The sequence below is a fragment of the Camellia sinensis genome, chromosome 8 (assembly GCF_055761805.1).
Source record: "Camellia sinensis isolate YWXY chromosome 8, ASM5576180v1, whole genome shotgun sequence".
Lineage (NCBI taxonomy): Eukaryota > Viridiplantae > Streptophyta > Magnoliopsida > Ericales > Theaceae > Camellia > Camellia sinensis.
The window spans coordinates 137,181,369-137,197,656 of record NC_138968.1 but is presented as its reverse complement, the minus strand read 5'-3'; positions in this window follow the sequence as shown (position 1 = coordinate 137,197,656).

The window sequence follows — 16,288 nt, the reverse complement described above, 5'->3', positions numbered from 1 at the left end:
ACAAATAGCCCACTAGTCACAGGCCTAATCAAGCTCTGATACCAAGTTGAAAAGCTCAGCCCACACTTCTCCGTAAAACCCAGGTATTAAGGAGAGGGAAACTAGAGCCTCATAATTAGCATAGATGAGACAATTCCAAGCGATGTGGGACACATTCCAACATATCTTACCCATAAACATGTCACCAGTCCTCTTCCTCCTCCAAGAATTTGTGCTCATGGTATAACCTTAACACTTGGATTTTTAAATTTTCCATATGCAATTTGCACCAACTTATAATCGCTGATTTTAGGAACAAAGCCAAACCCGAAAAACATTCCATACTGGTAAACTCTGAACTTCAATTTTGGGAGGATCTTTAATTTTCGGATCAAAGGGTTCCATTTATATTAAACGAATTTGTTTTTTCCAACATCTAGAAGGCACACTAACCCATTAGAACAACCAGCAACAAAAACATAATTTTCTAAGCATTTGGGAAAAAACTCTCTCTTGAACTCCAACAACGTTTCGCAACAACAAAATGAACAAGAGAAAAAAATTAGTATCAGATTGGATGATGAGTTAGGGGTCTTATTATCATCATTGATTGAATACTCTGATTTGTGAGTAAAATGAAGATGCTTGGTGATGAAGAAAGGTTCGGTTATTAAAGATCGCCATGATTTGCAAACGCACCTACATTGGCTGAGTGTTTTGAGTGGTAGTCTCCCCAAGATTTCCATCGTGATTAATTCTATCGGCAAATACTTGTTCAAGTCTGACATAATTGCGAGGTGAAAGACTGAAAAATAAAAACCAGACAATTTGAATTTTTTAGGAGTTTGTTTGTATGTAAACAGTTCTTCCAAACATCAAAATTGTGGTAATTTATAAATAAATAGGATTCTCAGGAAATAATCTAATGTTTGACTTATTAAAATTGTCTAATTTATCCATTCCCAAATAGATAAATACCAATTTTTGAGTTCACCTTTGACTTAAACTGCTAAAGAGTCCAAACTATCATGCTTACCGCCATTATATTTTTTGAGATTAGAATTTTTCTCATATTCATATCACAACTAGTTGGTAATCCGTCATGTATTAATTTTTAAATAATATTTTATAAAATAAAATAAAATTATTTGTATATGTTTATATATAAATTATTTTTAAAAATATTTTGCAATGTATGTATTACAAAAGAATAATATATATATCTATGTAATAATGATTAAATTATTTTTAAACATTCATTTTAATATTGAAAATAATGATTAAATTGGAGAAAAAAAAAGTCATTTAAAATTAAAGAATGATTCTAATTATTTATTTTGATAATCTTAACCTTATCATTCTATAAAAGTTTTATTTAAACAAATATATATATAATAATTTTATTTCAATTATTTATGTGTATTTTAATAATCTTAATCCTATTGTGCTATAAATGAGTCACTAAAATAAATATATAATAGTTTTATATGATATTAAATTATAACATAATAAAATAAACACTCAATTTAACATTAATAATAGTTAAACTAGAAAAAAAAAATAGTAGCCTACAATTAAAAGTGATTCTAATTATTTATTTATTTTATAAAAAAAATATTTAAAAAAATTAAATATAAGTATGTTGTGGTTATATTAAGAAAAAATAGATAGATTAATTATGTTGAGTATTTATTTTTTTTAATAGCTATTTTAAAAATATTTATTAGGAAAGTGTAGTTTAAATTATATATATGAAAAATAAGTATTTCTCAAATAAAATTCATATAAAATTTGTCATTATAATTGAAATTAAGTTTGCGTAGAACTTTATATGTAAATGAAAAAGACATGATGATGTGGCTTTTTTAGAAGGAAAAAAAAAAAGGACTTTAGAATGTATATATATATATATATATATGAAAAATAAATATTTCTCAAATAGAATCCATGTAAAATTAGTTATTATAATTGAAATTGAGTTTGTGTAGAACTTTATATGTATAATTAAAATTGAGTTTGTGTAAAACTTTATATGTAAATGGAAAAGGCATAATGATTTAGTTCTCTTAGAAAAAAGTAAGGCCTTATAATGTATCACCTAAGCATGAAAAAGATACTGCTTTTAATATATATATATATATATATATAAATATATGATATGTAAAAACTTGAGAGGTTTGTAAGGCTTATCACAAGTCTCATTGCGATGATTCGAATCATTTATTTTGTAGGACTTTCAATTATATCATTCATGAAAAAAATTAAATTGATCTAATAATCGTAAGTTTTTTTATTTTATCGTGTTTGTATCTAAAAAAAATGAATAGACTATTTTCAAAAATATATTTGCCATTCATGTTATTTAAAAACAAATGTGATAACATGAAAATGGTACGATTATTAGATCAAATTAATATTTTTATACATTGAGAATCCTACAAAATAAATGGTTCAAATCATCAAAATGAGACTTGTATTAGATCCCATAAACCCCTCAAATTATCTCAAATTGAAATGTAAACATAAGAAAAGTCTAATCTTTTTTTTTTGGCAAACTTCACTTTACCACCCTATAGTTTAGGCCATGCGCGGATTATCCCCCTGACTTTCAAATATCACCTCATAACCCCACTGTAGTTGATGAAGCAATGTGCACTGTTAATACTGTGAATGGTAGACGTAAAAAGACCAATTTGCCCTTGTATATATATATTGAAGCTTGCTTACCAGTTTCACTTCCAAAAGTCGTGCATCTGAGAAGAGGAAAGTGAAGAGAACTAGGGTTGTTCGATTGAACAAATTAAGGTTTCAATCGAACGAAATAGTATATAGATTTGAGAAAGTAGGGCTTCGATTATTCGATTGTCACTGATTTGGAGATCCATGAAGCAAACGAAGCCCAAAAGTTCATGAAGAATAAGTTGTAAGGTATTTTTTCGATCATTGCTTTTTATTTTGTGTTTTATTCGGTTCGATTTGCTGATATATATATGTATATAAAATGTTAGTTGATGTACTTTTTGTTGTTGTAAACTGTGGTCCCGTATGTTTTGTATATTAGGGTTTGTGTGCCTCCCTTTTTCGTAGCATTAGTGGTTAACTTTTTGTCATGGCACTGTGTGCGGTGCAGTTGTTCATATCTTGTTGCTATGGTGGTTTTTTGTATATATAAAGTTGTTCATATACTGTGGTCCCTTATGGTTGTTTGTTTATTTGTAGTAAATGATGTCAGTGTATTACTTTATTTGTTTATTGTCATTGTGTTTTGTGTGGGGTATGCACTGAAAAGGTGAAGTTTATCCCTAATCCTCAGTGTATTACTTTGTTTGTTTCATTCTTCAATTAATTTGTAACTTTATGCCTAAAGAATAGGTTTTTTAATTCTATTACTTTATGCTTTTATATTCTGTTTCTGTTTTGTGTGATCTGTTTGAGGATTAGGGATTATTTATTATTTTAGTTTATGTTGGTTACATGCATGACTATATCTTTGTTTAGGGTTTAGGGTTGTGGGTTGTGGTCCCAAAATGTATTGATGAAAGTCTTTTCTACTTTAGGAGTGAATGCTGAAAATGTCAGACAAATTCATAACTGTTCAAATGCATTATGGGAGCCATTTTGTCTTTCATCCACATGTTGTTTATGAGGGTGGTAGGATGAATGAAATAATTAACTGTGACTTTGAAAAAATGTCTATGTTTGAGTTAAGAGATCTTTATTATGACCTGGTTGGTGGAAAAGGAGCAAACATAGATATGTACTATACATGGCCTGGTTATAGTTTAGATGTTGGGTTGAAAACAATTTACGGTAATGTTGATGTGATGAAAATGCTTAAGGCTTATAAGGGTTTGGATTATGTAGTAGTTTATGTAGAGAAAGGTGTAGATCCTATTATGGTTTTGTCATCCAATGGTGAGTTGTTGTCAGATCCCAATGGTGTAGAACAGGGTGGTAATGCCATAGGTGGTGGTGACACAGAACAGGGCGGTAATGCCATAGGTGGTGGTGACACAGAATAGGGTGGTAATGCCATATGTGGTACTAACACAGACATTATTGATATAAACTTGTCTGATATTGACATCATAGTTGATGACATTGGGAATGACTCAGATGATAGTGCAGAGGTTGCTGAGGGTGAGGATGTGGGTAAGGGATGTGAGGGTAGTGATACACAATATGAGGGTAATGATACACAACATGAGGAGTGGTTGCAGCATACTACTGACACTGAGGCTATAGAAGCTAATGAGGCTGATGAGAGTGACAGTGCACAAAGTGAGATTGAATTTTTGGCTGATGAAGAGAAAACTGATAGTGATGATTCTGAGGACTTGGACTATATAGTTAGTGAAGAATATAGTGATACTGAGACTTCTGAGGATAGTTCAGAGGAAAGTGATGACCAAAGTTGGTTGTATGAAGACCTAGAGGGTCCAAATGATGACATTTTTTATGAAACCTCGCACAGAAGAACTAAAGGACACCACCTAAAGTTAATCTACTAGGTGATGTTGGTTGGTAATCAGATGTTGATGATGACGACGAATTGATTAGTCTGAAAGGGTCATCAGATGAGGCAGATGATGCTGGATACCCAGAATACAAAGAAGGGATGATGAAGGATCCCAAACTTGTAGTTGGAATGAAATTTCCCAATCCCCAAGTTTTCATAGAGTATTTGAGGGAGTTTAATATGGTGCATGGTTATGATATAAGGTACATTAGAAATGAGAGTGCTAGGATCACTGTTCTTTGTAGGCATGGCTATATTTGGAGGATACATGCTCCTCTATTTGGGGGAACCCCAACCTTTCAAATCAAAACTCTAGAGAAGAAACACACATGTGGGAGGAATTACAGCAACAAATAAGCCAACTCTAAGTACTTAGGGAAGAAGTTTGTAGATAAGGTGAAAGATGACCCCTCTATTAACATAGCCTCTTTCAAGAAAAAAATTAGAAGAGAAATAATGGTGGATGCAAGTAGGTTTCAAATATATAGGGCAAAGAGAAAGGCAATGGAGATAATTGCAGGGGATTTGGCAGAGCAATATCACAGGATTAGGGATTATGCAGCTATAGTTGTTAGGAAAAATCCAACGTTACACATTTTAATAACAACTAATCTTGAAAAGACAGAGCCTACATTTGAAAGAATGTATTTCAGACTTGGTGCACAAAAAGATGGATTTCTAGCAGGGTGTAGACCAATAATAGGACTAGATGGTTGTCATTTGAAAGGGATTTTTGGAGGGTAGCTACTTAGTGCTATTGGGAGAGATGGAAATGACAACATGTATCCTATTGTAGTGGCTTTGGTTGAGATAAAATGTAAAGCCTCTTGGTCTTGGTTTCTTCAGGAATTGATGAGTGATATTAGGAGTGTTGAGGAGATGGGGTGGACATTTATATCAGATAGACAGAAGGGGTTGGTTGAAACATTTGTTGAGTTATACCCTACTATAGATCCCAGATATTGCTTGAGACATATGTATAGTAACTTCAAGATAAAATACAGTGGTTGTGTGTTGAAAGATCTGTTCTGGAAAGCTGCATCAACTGGAAATGTACATGAATTCAATTATTGGATGAAGAAGATTGAAGAAGCTGATCCTAAGACTGGAAATAGGAAGACAGCTTTGGAGTGGTTGAGGGAGATTGACCCTGCTTTGTGGGCAAGGTCACATTTTTCTCCAAGGAGCAAGTGTGACATTCTTGTGAACAATTTGAGTGAGTCATTCAATTCTTACATTCTAGAAGCTAGGGAGTTATCAATAATCTCTATGTTTGAATGGATCATAAGGAAATTGATGCAAAGGATTCAAGTTAAAAAGGCTGGAATGGCAAAATACAGTGGTGAAATTTGTCCCAATATTCATAACAAACTTGAGAAGTTGAAGGTGGAATCAAGGAACTGCTTTGCAACCTGGTGTGGACAATTGGAATTTGAGGTTGATCATTTTCAGAGGAGGTAGGTAGTGGACCTAAGTACTAGGACATGCAGTTGCATGAGATGGGATTTGTCTGGTTTGCCTTATAGTCATACCATCAGTGCCATTCAAATCAATCATGAGTAGCCAGAAGCCTATGTGCATGAGTATTATAGCAAGTCTAGGTACTTGGATACTTATGCATTCATGATACACCCAGTTCCAGACATGCATGAGTATGAGGAAGGTGGCCAGAAATTGAATCCACCAGAAGCAAAGAAATTAGCAGGCAAACCAAAGAAGTTAAGAAACAGACAAGCAGATGAGCCAAGAAATCCACACAAGGCATCAATGAAGAACATCAATGTCACATGTGCTAAGTTTTTGCAAAAGGGGCACAATCAGAGGTCATGCAAGAACAAACTGCATCCTAAGTCCAAAATGGTGAAGGTTAGTGTATACTTGTGCATTCATTTATTGTACACATGTTGTTATTTGTTTGTTGTATACTTAATTTGTTTGCTGCAGCAAAGATGTGTTAGTGGGCAATCATCTCAACCTGCATTAACTCCTACTCCTACTCCTACGCCAACAACAAACATCCTATCAAATGAGGTAACCAACTTTTAATGTTGACTTGTAACTTCAAGTAAAAAACTAACAGTAGTTTGCCCAATTTGTTCCTAACTGGAAATTTTTTTGCCTCAGATATCCAGTAACTTCCAAACTAGAAGAGGAGGCCAAGCAACATCTTTGCCGCCAATGAGTAACTTCTACTGGACTGAAGATGAGGAGTACTAGGTTATCCACTCAGGTAACTTACTTGTTTATATAACCAACTTTTTAATTTTGTAACTTTTCAGTTTGTTAATTGAAAATGTTGTTGCAGCCCACAAAACTACCAACCCATGGTGGAAAGGCATCAAGTGGTCTTAGCAAAGGACCTGAAACCACAGTTGGTGGGAGAGGTAGAGGACCAATTAATGCATCTGCATCTGCAGTCAATGTTGGAAGAACTAGAGTGAATGCTGGAGTAAATGCTAATGTCAGAGGGCATGCTGTTTCAGTAACTTCTGTACTAGAGACAAACTGGACAAAAAATTGGCAACTGGGTCAAAGTAGACTATAGGATTACCTGTTATTATATATGTTTTTGTAATGAAACAATACTCTAGGATATGTTGTGTTTGTATTTAAGCTAAGAAAGGATAGACACACACTTATAGTTATGGTTTTTGTATATAGAGTTATGTTTTGTATTTAGAGTTATGGTTTTTGTATTTAAGTTATGTTTTGTATTTACAGTTATGGTTTTTGAGAATGGTTTTCAAATGCAGCATACTTCTGTAAATGTATTGGTATTGAATAGAATTGTGAATCTCAGTTTTTTTTTTTTTGTCATTTTTGTTCCATTGCCTCAAGTGCATTGATTTGGAATGAGGCCTGTTGTTTTGCAAATCAACTCAGTCAGTTTGTTTGTGTTGAAATGTTGGTTGTACATTTTGCATTGGAATGCAATAAAAGAAATTAAGAATTTGTTGATTTTTTCGCAATTAAACTCAGCAGGGTTGATTTTTTTCCAATTAAATTTAGCAGGGTTGATTTTTTTCCAATTAAGAATTTGTAAGAATTTTTTTTTCCTATAAAAGAAATTATGAATTTGTTAGAATAATTTTCAATGTTGCAGTAAAAAAAAAAATTGAATTTATTTTCATGTTGCAGTAAAAAAAACATACAAAATCACAAGTTTCATAAACATAATTTCATTTCTTGCAAACATACATCAAGTACATAAAGCACCTTACAAATTCATTTCATACTGAACATTAACATGCTGGAAATGAAACACACAAGCAAAACCACCATAGATGTCTTCATCATCATGGTCTGTGCCTCCATCTTCATCTCCAGTTTCATCAGTCTTCCATTAAACTGCACACCTTCCTCAACTCTTGGCTTCTCATCATCAATCTCATCTCTTCCATAGATGGGAGCATATCCAACTGGGTTGCACCAAGCCCAGAAATCACAACCCCCAAACCTGCATTTTCACAAACATAGTACAACCTACCTTTTGAAGGCTTCTCAAACTCCACGATTCTGATGGCTGCTTTTCTCCCACAATGACATTTCTTAGTCATGAACCTCAACATTTGTCCTTCTCCACCTCCAATGCTTGAAGATGACATTTTTGCTGGGTAGACTAGCCTGCAACTCAACATACAAAGCAAGAAGGCAATATAAAAAGCAAGGTAAGTTTTTATGTTTAACCTGAGGGGCATTTTGGTCTTTTCATTGCGAGGGAACATCATTAGTTTATGCCCACTTGCATCACACTCGCGTGCACTGCACAGCCAGTTAGAATACACAGAAAAGCTAACGGTACACATTTGCAAGTCAATGGGGTAATCCGCACATGGCCTAAACCATAGGGGGGTAAAGTGAAGTTTGCCCTTTTTTTTTAATACAAAATACATTTTCCCCATTTCACTTTCCACGACTACCATCTACAGTGATAGTGTTAACAGGTGGGTTAGTGTCAACTATTAACAAAAATAGAAGATGAAGGCTTTTTGTTGTTGCGATAGACATGATTGTGTATGAGTTGATTGCCAAATTCAATGTTAGATGCTAATTCAATCTCTAAAGATAGAGACTGAGCTAATGAGCATGAGAAGAAGAGAGAGACATAAGAGGAGGGAGAAAATGAAGGGGTTGATCTACTTCTTTGACACATTATGCAAGAGTGTTTAATAGAAGAGAGAGTGAGAAAGTATTGATTGGTGGTGGACGGACATCTTTTCATTTATTTTTTATTTTTTATTCTTAGCACATACTCTAATTCACATCCTAACATATCCATTGTCATACTTCACACATTAATAAATCTTAACACAAAATTGAATATCACTTTTATTACTTTTTTTACTTTTTGTCATATGACACGTTAACCCACACAATTTTAACTTCTCCATTAGGGATGCTCTCAATTAAGACTGCAAATGAATGGAATCGTTCGTAAACAAGTTTGAGCTCGACTCGGTAAAAACTCGTTAGAACTCAGTTCGTTATTTTTTTTAAAATATATTTTTTAAATATATATATATATATATTTTTTTTTTTTTGCATTTGAGCTCGTTAAATTTTTAATAAACAAGCCTAAACATACTAAAGCTCAGCTCGTAAGCTCGGCTCATTAGCTGACTCGATCAACATTTATTATTTGTATATTAAATAATATAAAAATAGGAAAATGTTTGGGACCCCCATAAAAGAGGACCCCACAACCCCCACTGATGTGTTGACCATTGATGTGTTTAAATTTTTTTTCTGTCTCTGACAGTGACATGAATGGTCCAAATCATTTTAGGGGTTGTGAGAGTTGTGTTTTGTAGGGGTCTCTATCATTACTGATAAAAATATGTATAAAAAATAAGATAAATGAGTTATTTATATATTTAAAAAATATAAATGTAAATAATAATTAACTATAAATAATACATTTATATAATAGTGGTGGTAAATATTATTATTTTAGTATATTTATATATATTGTATATTTAATTGTATAATTAAAGTTTTAATTGTAACTTTAGTCTTATATGTAAGTATGAATTTTATAAATTTTTTGACTCGTTAAGATTCGTGAACATATTCGAGTTCGAGTCAAGCTTAAGTGAACTCAGCTCGAGCTTGAGTTCGATTCGTTAAATTTTTATTGAATTCGAGTTCGAGATCGAACTCGTTAAAATTTTAATAAATAAGTCCAAACATACTAAAATTCAATTTGACTCGGCTCGATTCGTTTGCGTCTTACTCTCAACCAAACACCTCTTCTACCACTATCCCTTCCATCTTTACTTCCACCCATCCTTAGCCGGCACACCCCCTACTCCCTTGCCACTACCTACCCTTCCATGGCCACCACCTCTAGCTGAAATTCCCATACAGATGTGACGAACCGACCACAGCCATCACCTTATTCGTTGGCCACAACCATTTTCGATTGGTTTCATAACAATGGGGAACCAGCGAGGCGGCGTTTGCCATGGAAAGCACGTTTCAAGTTTTATTTTATTTTATTTATTTTTTCTCGTTATTAGAAGGTTTCAAGCTTTGAGTTGAGCGCATGGGATGATATGGGTGCAAAATAGCAGCACCACATTATCATGCTAGGCTGTCATGTAGCTTTCTTAGGGCATTCACACCAATCTCTTCAAAATTTTAGTCAAATTATAACTTAAAAAGTTATTTTTCTATTTTAGCTAGTCATCACATTGCATCAAACTCTCTATTTTAACTTAATCCTATTAAAATATTTGTTATTCTTTGTTTTTTTTTTATAATTAAATTGATGAGCTATCAACCAAACAACTCTTATGTTTTACAAAAGGTAAAACTGGAGGAAATGTAAAAAAATAAAAATAAAAATTAATAAATAAATAAATTTGTCGTTGACCGGTTGACCGGCCAGACGGCCAGGCAGACGTTCGGTAACACGCAACTCTACTATTGTAGTGACGAACAATACCTTACTTGTTGTAACGAGATACTGTAGCATTAACAAAATAACTGAACCTATACCGAGTCTAATGGAGCCCATATTCTTGATGTTTGCTCTCTACAATAGCTTCAAAGCTATTGTAGAGAGCCTGATATTGATGCTCTTAGTAGATGTTTAAGAAGTTGCTATTTTAATAGACTAAAATTTTTGTGTTTGGGAAGATGATTGGATTTTTTTGTAGTTGAATGTGATGTTTGTGAGAAAAAAAGAGAAATAATTATGAATTTGATGTGACATTTTGTCTTATTAATTATTTTAACTTATTTAGTTTTTTAGTGCTATTTTAGCTAAAAAAGCTAAAACATCTTCTTCCCAAACACCCCTTGTATGATTTTTACTGTTTATGATATTAAGAGACATCAACCTGTTGTAATTTCTTTTTTGATTTATCAAAAAATTGTTGATCTAATTTTCTTTGGACATATTTTATTGTTACATGTTAATTTAATTATTGATTATATTGATAAATACCAATGTTCATGTAAGTATATAGACCGCTTTTGACAATTTCAGTAAAAGTCAATTTTTTGGTATTTAAATTTTTCTGGATTGTATTATTTAATTATTTATTTACACCTTTTTTAAAAGAAGTCAAAAAAAAATTTTAAAAAATCATTTTTTATGAAATTGGTCATACTATTTTGATTTTAAAAAATGATAATAACAATATTACAGTCTTTTTTAAAATTTTAGCTTTGTTTGACAGTTTTTTAAGTATTAAAAAGTAAAATCAGCTTAAAAAAAAGGTTGTGTTTAGGCTTGTTTTGGCAATTCAGCTAAAAGACATTTTTTGACTTTTTAATTTTTTTAGATTCACTACAACATTTTCTTAGTTTAGTGACATTTGAAAGTGCCACAAAACTATTCTTCTAATGACATTTTTTGGTCTTGTGGCATTTTGAACAAGTGCCACTTCTATCGGTGCCACGGTAGATACGAGTGCCACGGTAGATACTTGCAAGTGTCACTGCACCATCATGGCTGAAAACTTTCAATGACATTTTAATGTCATGGTAGATATTATTTGTGGCACTATCAAGTGCCATTAAAAAAAGAGTTAGTGACACTTGTAAGTGTCATTACACCATCAAGACTAAAACCTTTCAGTGACACTTTAATGTCATGGTAGGCACTATTCGTGACGCTATCAAGTGCCATTCATGACGATAATTCGTTGTAGAACAATTTGATCCGCTCTTGCGGAGACTCGAACCGCTAACCTTCCGCACCATAAACCTTATACACCACACTCTTCCCACTACACCTCTATACCACCACATGATTATATATGCAACATATATTATTTATATAGTACATACATCCATATTAATATAAAAGTATATGTATAAACATAATTATTTTATTGAACATAATTTATGTAAAATAAACTATTTACTACCAAAATAAAAAAAGACCACTTTTGGCGACTAAAAATATTTTTTAGTCGCCAATTCTATACTTTTGACTACTAATTGTTTTTTAGTTGCTAAAAAACTTAACTTTTGTCGACCAAAATCGGATTTGGTCGCCGAAGATGCACTTTCAGCTTCCAAAATTTTGGTCACCAAAAAATTTTATTCCAGCCTTAGGATTTTAGTTCTCCCGCGCTAAAAATGACCACTTTTGGCGACTAAACTTATTTTTTAGTCGCCAATTGTAAATTTTTGGCTACTAAAATTTTTTTTGGCACCAAAAAACTTTACTTTTGGCTACTAAAATTTTTTTAGTCGGTAAAACCCATATAATTAGCGACCAAACTTATTTTTAGTCGTCAATTGTAGACTTTTGGCTACTAAATTTTTTTAGTCATGAAAAAACTTTACTTTGGGCTACGAAAAATTTTTTAGTCACTAAAACCCATATAATCAGCGACAAACTTAATTTTAGTCGCCAATTGTAGACTTTTTGCTACTAAAATTGTTTAGTCGCCAAAAAACTTTACTTTTGGCAACTAATGCTGTTTTGGTCAGGAAATTTAGTCGTCGAATATGCTTTTTCCTGTAGTATATATTGAGTTTAATTCATTTATTTTTAATCATTTACTGCATTTTAAAAATTTAGAAAATATATTGGCATTTTTTATTTTTTCAAAAATGTCATTATAAGCTTGGAAAGTTTTTGGCTTAGTGGCATTTCCCAAAATGCTATAAAATATTTGTTTATGACACTTTTCACCTAAGTGCCATAAAAAGTAATTTGCACCTACCTAGTGTTCTGACATTTTTTAAAAAATGCCATTGCAAGTAAAGTTTAGTGGCATCTGTTGGAAAATGTCACGAACATAATTTTTTGTGTCATTATTTTATAAAATGTCATAAAATTGATGTGACATTTCTTTATTGAAATGCCACTAGAGACTTATATGTTTTGTGGTTCTATGGCATTTTTCTAAAACATTTAATGCCAATTTTTATTTTTGTGACATTTTCTAAAAACATGCTACTAGTGTAGTGTCACTGAAGTGTAAATTTGTTGTAGTGACATTTTTGTTGTAGTGAAGTGACACTTTTTAATTGAAATGCCACTAGAGCCTTGTATGTTTGTCGCTCTATGACATTTTTCTAAAAAATGCCACCAAATATTCTTTTTGTGACATTTTTTAAGAACAAGCCACTAGTATGGTGTCACTAAAATATGTTTTTGTTGTAGTGTTGTGACACTTGTTCATTGAAATGTCACTAGAGCATTTTATGTTTGTCGTTTTGTGGCATTTTTCAAAAACGTGCCACTAAGTATCATTTTTGTGGCATTTTCTAAAAATATGCCACTAGTGTAGTGCCACTAAAGTATGTTTTTGTTGTAGTTTTGTGACACTTGTTCATTGAAATGTCACTAGAGCCTTTTATGTTTGTCGTTTTGTGGCATTTTTAAAAAACGTGCCACTAAATATCATTTTTTGTGGCATTTTCTAAAAATATGCCACTAGTGTAGTGCCACTAAAGTATGTTTTTGTTGTAGTGATTGTATCATCTTTTTATTTTTTTTATATGTTTTTTTAAAGAAAGTGAAAAAATTAGTTGTTTTAGTTTCCAAAAGTTGTCCACTGCTGTCTTTGATTGTCATCTACCAAAATAATTTCAAGAAAAATGCTTTATACCCCCACTGGGGGTCGACCCCCAATGAGGTGGAGGCCCATGATTGGGCGGAAAAAAATTGTTTTTTTTTTTTTTTTTTTTTTTTTTTTTTTTTTTTTTCGGCTGGCAGCCAATGGGGGCGCGCCACCTCACTGGGGGTGCGACCCCCACTGGGGGTATAAGGCACGGCTGTAATTTCAATTGCACACATCAGTAAGTTTCGGTCTTTTGGCAGGGTGTTTTTTTTTTTTTTAATTTTTAATTTTTATTATTATTTTTATAATTGTGTACTATCATTTTGCAAGGCAATTCAAAAAAAGCCTTAACTTAAAATTCAAACAAATAAAAAATAAATATTCCATTACAATTAATAAAAGAGTAGTGCTATATTTCCTAATTTTATCCCGTCAATTTCACTTCTAATTATGTAGGTTCATTTTCAACGCCTTATTATGAATAGACATACGATAGTTTTTATTGCATTAAAAACTATTTGTTACAGCATTTTCACAAGCATGACAGGGAATTTAGGATTTGAATGATGCGGGTTTCAATAGCATTTTTTTGGTTGTTTTGGTAAATTCATGGGATACTTATCAATAAATCTCATCTTACAAGTAAGTACTCTAATTAGTTTCAAGTTTTTTCTATTCATCTGTTAAGTTCTATTAGTGGAGAGTTTCTTTTCGTATGGTCCTATTTTTTATTTTGGTAGTATTTTGGTGGATAACTATACCCTTTTATTAATGTGATAGATATGATGTGATATTCCAATGTGGTAGGTATTAACGTGACATTTCAACGATGTGACACTCAAAAAAAAATAAAAACTCCTTAGTTTTCTATCATGTGACAACGCCGCGAGTATGATACGACATTTTAAAACTTTTACTCAAAAAAATAAAAATAAAAACTTCTTAGTGTATTTTTTTCAAATATGACAACGTGGCAGGTAGATGTGATACTTCAAAAAAAAATATTCTTAGTGTACTTTTCTCAAACATGACAACGTGCCAGATATGATGTGACACTCTAAAAAAAATTAAAATTCCTTAGTGTACTTTTCTCAAATGTGACAACGTGGCGGGTATGATGTGACAATCTAAAAAAAAAATAAAAACTCCTTAAGCGTACTTTTTCTAAATGTGACAACGTGACGGGTATGATGTGACACTTAAAAAAATCATAAAAACTCCTTAGTGACATTTTTACAAACGTGACAACGTAGCGGGTAATATGTGACACTCTAAAAAAATAAAAAAAATTCTTAGTCTACTTTTCTCAAATGTCACAACATGACACTCTAAAAAAAATTAAAAACTCTTCAGTGTACTTTTTCCAAATGTGACATGTGACGCTCAACGTAGCGGATATGATATAACACTCTAAAAAAATTAAAAACTCTTTAGTGTATTTTTTTCAGATGTGACACTCTAACGTGGCAGGTATAATGTGACACTAAAAAACTCTTTGGTATACTTTTTTCAAATGTAGCACTCTAATGTGGTGTGCAAATGAGTCATTACACATTCAAAAGGACTAAATGGATTACATGAAAAAATATACAACTATATGAATTACAAGTCCAAAATATAGGACTTATTGGTCAATCTCCTTATATTCATAGGTAGTTTATTAATGAAATTTGATTATAATAATGCATGTGTTAATATTAATCGAATAATAAAAAATGGGGTGTGACATATCATTAGATGTGAAATTGGAAAAGCAAAATTAGAGGATGAAACACACACCATTTAATTTCATTTTTTTAATTTATTAATTTTTAAATAATAAGAATTAATTTGACAAAAATAAAGCTCAAACAAATATTTTATAATTTAAAAAAAATTATTTATGACTCCAAAAATAGAAAATCTTATGAAAATTATTAGGAAGTTTTTTTTTTTTTAAAAAAAATTAAAATTAAACAAAGTGATGATAATGTGGACTAATTAAAAAATAATAACTTCCTAATTTACTCAATGATTTAACACAAATCAAACTCTCATCTAATTAGCATAGAAAATAGAATCTAAAGTAAAACATTACTCATAATATAATATTTTGTACAACAAACCAAATATTTTTACCCCCAAAAAAAGGTGAACTATAAATTGAAACATAAATACATGAAAAAAAAAACAGCCCTTGAGTTTTCCAATCTGATTGTTGAGTACAGACAAAACAAAACAAATCCATGAAATCACAAATATGGCTGACACTCTGTTTTTGGTCGAGCGGAGCAATCCTTTGAAATGACTCTTTTTGGTCAAACAAACACTCTTTGAACCTTCGCTTGTAGAGTTACCGGACCTTTGGATCTTTGCTGAATACTGGTGCCAAATCAAATTGAGGATCTTGGGGTTCTGTTATGGTGGTGGGTTATACAGAGTTTGAATTGAGAGAGAGGGAGGGAGAGGTAAATTAAAGATAATGTTAACAGACAAATACACACACACACACATATATACACTGATATGATACAGCAAAAGAAAGAAAAAGAAAAGGAAAAAAAGGAGAAATAGAGCAAAGGGAACAGATAGTCTTGAACTGGATATAGTTACCTGTTTGCATATAGTCTTGAACTAGACATATATGTAGTGAAGTCTTCTTTCAAGAAATATGTGTTGATTCATCTCTGATATTTTTATTCTTTTGGTACATTTGTCATCCTGTAGATTCTATGTCTAAAGTATTACTTTACCATTTGTGGGGATATATTTTTGAGTATCG